The following is a 4079-nucleotide window of genomic DNA, read 5'->3' on the forward strand; positions in this document are numbered from 1 at the left end:
GACTCAAACTGATACAGGTGCGCACTCCCTAGGCAGAACAATATATTCAGCTACCATCTGAATACACATGAGACAGAATTAGGCTTTTAGATCCTTTACAACACCTGACTATCTGAGAGCAAACTTTGATGAAGCTGACGAGCCCTGGACAGAGGACTTGCGTGTGCAGGGAGTAGCCCTTCCCCAGCCCACTCACGTATACTTCCCTGGTGGCAAGAGGCCCAGGCGCAGGCAATTGTTCCCAGCTGGGGCCATCAGAACGCACCTGGGATTTTTTCATCCTGAAACCACCTCTCCCTTGAACTAAAGCGGAAAGAATATGAGAACGTGACTTCAGAATGCCCAGTGTCCCATCCCTTGTCAAGGAGGAGCCTTAGAGATGACAGACTCTGAGATGAAAGATGGCAAAACAGAGAGAGACCCCCAATGCCATCTTTGAGTCCCTGAATATTTTCAGACCAGTTTCAGTCCTTTCCATCTATATTGTGGAAAAAAATTAAAAATGAAGAAGTAAAAGGAAATGAAAAATAAATATATCTTATCTAACCTAGGTTGATTTAGGTTTCTGCCTCTGGCAACAGAAAAGAGACTTAATGTAACATTTTATAGACCTCACCAGAGCCAATTCCTGATGCATTATTAGATTCTGTGTAGCCACAAAAGAGAAAAAGAAACATATCCAAGCCAGGCAGAAGAAAAACTTTGAGGCCTGTTTACCCAGGTTCAAGACAGTTTCTATTTTAAAAGAGCTCAGATCAGAATAAGTTCAGGTTGTCTTCTATGAAAGCTAAGATTTGACACCCCTGCTGGTTTCCATGACTACCATCAGCAGCTCTGATCATGCCAAAACAAGGACCGGAGGATGTGATGATTTTACCTTTATTTTGTGGCCAGATTATTGCCAATTTTAAAAGAAAATACTTAGTCCACTTAATCCCTGTCTCGTGTCTTTAGTTTGCCCTTGCAACGTGGAGGGGTCACCAAAGGCAGAGAAAGGGCTCCTCTGTCATTCTCCTGAGCTGGTGTTCTTTCCGCATGCATTTCTTCTGACACTGGTGAGGTTACTTGGTGACCTAGTTCCAGTTACACAAGTTGTGCTATCAGGATCCCTGGGGACAGTTGCTCAAAATAGCTCTGTGCATTTGTTTCATGGCTCTGTGGCAGCCTCACATTGTTTTTCTCCCAAAGAAGAGATTCCAAAGACCAGGCCTTGACTGACAGCTTGCTCTTCTACACATGGGTCACAGGCTGTGGGTTTCGGGGTTGGCACAGAGGATACAGAGGAATCTGTCTCTCAGGAACACCCTCTAGTGACTCCTCTGCACTCTCCTTGCCTTCCTGTGTCCTCCCCTAGAAACAGATCTCCCAGGAATGTCGTACTTGGTGATGACACCGTTGCACGAAGCACTCATGCGTGGATGAGGAACAGCACTGCCCTCTTCTCACATCCGGCCTGAAACAAAGCCTTCTTGCAGGTGCCCCGTTGGGAAACCCCCAAGAACCTGACGCTTTATTCAGCACATAGGAGCTTATGACTGGAGAACGCATGTCACCTGAGGGCAGAGATGAGGTTTCGTGCCCACCCTGGTCACCTGTTTAGTGCCTGCTTCATCCTAGACTCTGTCCTAGACATACTTCTTGATTGAAGGAAGAGGGCCAACTATTATTGAGCACCTATTGTGTGCCAGGCCCTCTGTGAGGGCTTGCATGTGTGTCATTACTCGGGAGGCACTATGGCAGAGTGCCCTGGGCAAGAGCTCCAGTATCAGAAAGACCTGGATTTGAATCTCAGTTCTCCCACTTACAGTACTAGCTGCAGGAACCTTCTCTCATACGTAACTTTACTGAGCCTCAGTTTCCTTATCTGTGGAGTGAGAATAATAATAAATCACCTCATAAAGTTGTTATGAGGATTAAATAAGGTAATGCATATAAAGCATGTTGTCTGGCACACAGTAGACATTCAATAAGGTTAGCTAGCATTATTAGTATTAGTATAGTCGTAGTAGCCACAGGATCACTCTAATCCCAAGAGCATCTCATATATAGCACATTGCTATACAGAAAATTTAAATCCTGAAAAGGAAATCTTCCAGAATTTATAAGCCTGAACATAGTAGCTCCTGAAATAGTGGCTGGATTAACAAAAATGCCAAGGTCTGAGAATCCCAGCCTTGGTGCTTGGCATGGAGATTTGTTTATTCTGTGCTTATTGTGTGCTCTCATGGCGCTAGGCAACATGATTCATGACCTTATAAAGTTTAAATTCTTGTTGTGGAGACGAAGCCAACAAACAAAACATTAATAAGAAATACAAGACAGGATATATTGCTAAACCATATTTTTGGTAGCAAGCGCTGTGTGAGTTAAAAGGAGAAAAGTAACAATAATGGAGCACCCACTATGTGCTAGGCCTTGGATTGGAAACATCAACTTATTTAAGTTTTCACTAATTCCATGAGGTAGATTATATATACCCATATAAAAAATGAAGAAACTTTGACACAGTGACGTTCAGTGACTTCACAATGCAGGACACACAATTAGTAAGTGGCTAAGCCAGAACTTGAACACAGGCCTCCTAGCCCTTAAACTCTGCAGAAGACATCCATCCCCCCAAAGAAAAGCAAATATCGTCAACCCCATCTTCTGGAAGAGGAAGCAGAAGGTCAAAAAAGTTAAGTGACTTGTGCAAGGTCACTGAAATAGCAGCTGGCTGAGCCAAGGCCTGCCCGTCTCATGATCTCAGGTGTGCCCTTTGCACCTGACAGCCCCTGCAGTTCCGCCCAGGGGCCTGGTAGCTACGGAGCACGTGCTTTAAGGGTGCAGGTACTATACCATGTTCATCATTGTACCTTTCCATTTCTTGGCTCCTGGTGGCACTCGGTAAATGTCTGTTGAACAGGTGGGAAAACTGATGAATAAACCAGAGCACTAACAGCCCCCGGGTGGGGACGTGCTGGGTACTTTCATGAGGTGCTGGCCTCTCGTCCACCGCCTGGAGGAAGCAAGAGCATTTGCTCGGGCTTTGGCCCCGCGGCGCCACCTCGTGGTTTCTATGAGGAACTGCACGAGGCTCAGGGCGCGTGTCCTGGGTGACTAAGAGTAGGGATGAGGGGGACCCTCTAGAGAGCAGTCCTAGCATCTTGCCTATTTTTCCTGTCAACTTTATGGAGGTACTCAATCTCGCTGAAGGAAAATAATGCTGACAAGTGACCAGAAAGGATTTTCCCACACCCTGCCAGAAATCCAAATGGAAACTGTGCAACCAGGAAGTCTTCCTGTAGTTGGACAAACAGACGAGATCCTCCTCCACATTGTCATCTGAGACGAGTACACACAGTGACAACGGCCTCACCTGCTCCACATCCCCCAGGAATCGGAGAGGACGAGGCAGGCGCAGGGCTGGGGCGGGGAGAGGGCTGCGGGGCAGGCAGAACGAGGCCCCGCAACTGGAGGTGAGGACGTCGCCCAGCAGAAAGAAGCTACCTTCTCTCCAGGAACACTGAGAAGCCCGGGAAGTTGCAAGGGAAACGCCTTTCTGACCCAGCCCCAAAGTCAGTCCCTTCTTCCACTGCCGAGTCGGGGTCCCCGCAGCCCCTTCCTAACGCGACCAGTATTCACAATCCAAGAATCAAATCTCACGTTTATGCTTATCCTTACTTAATTCACGCGTACAAACAGACATGTGCAGTCTAATTTAGGTGGCTTAGGTCTCAAGACCTCTAGCAAATGTGTTTGAGGGTGCTCACCTGGATACTGCCACTAACAGTTTCTCTGCCTTGGTTCTAACGTGCATTCCTGGGGAGGTAGAGAGTTTTGCAGGAAATAGGTCTCCTCGAATTGCGTGAGCCCAGGAGAACCACGGCCACCCTTACCGTCATGCCTACGTGGTGCTCCTGGCAGGGCGTTCAGAGCCCGTTCAGATCCATCAATGACCAAGGACACTCTCAAGGGCTGGATGATTGTGTGAATATTTCTTTACTGTTCCCTGAGGTAACCTTTCACCCCGTACTTAGACCCCCATGAGTGGGCACCAGGAAGCTTCCTTTCCTTCTCACTCTCTCTCCACCCTCCCG

The sequence above is a fragment of the Propithecus coquereli genome, unplaced genomic scaffold, assembly GCF_000956105.1.
Source record: "Propithecus coquereli isolate 6110/MARCELLA unplaced genomic scaffold, Pcoq_1.0 Scaffold210, whole genome shotgun sequence".
NCBI lineage: Eukaryota > Metazoa > Chordata > Mammalia > Primates > Indriidae > Propithecus > Propithecus coquereli.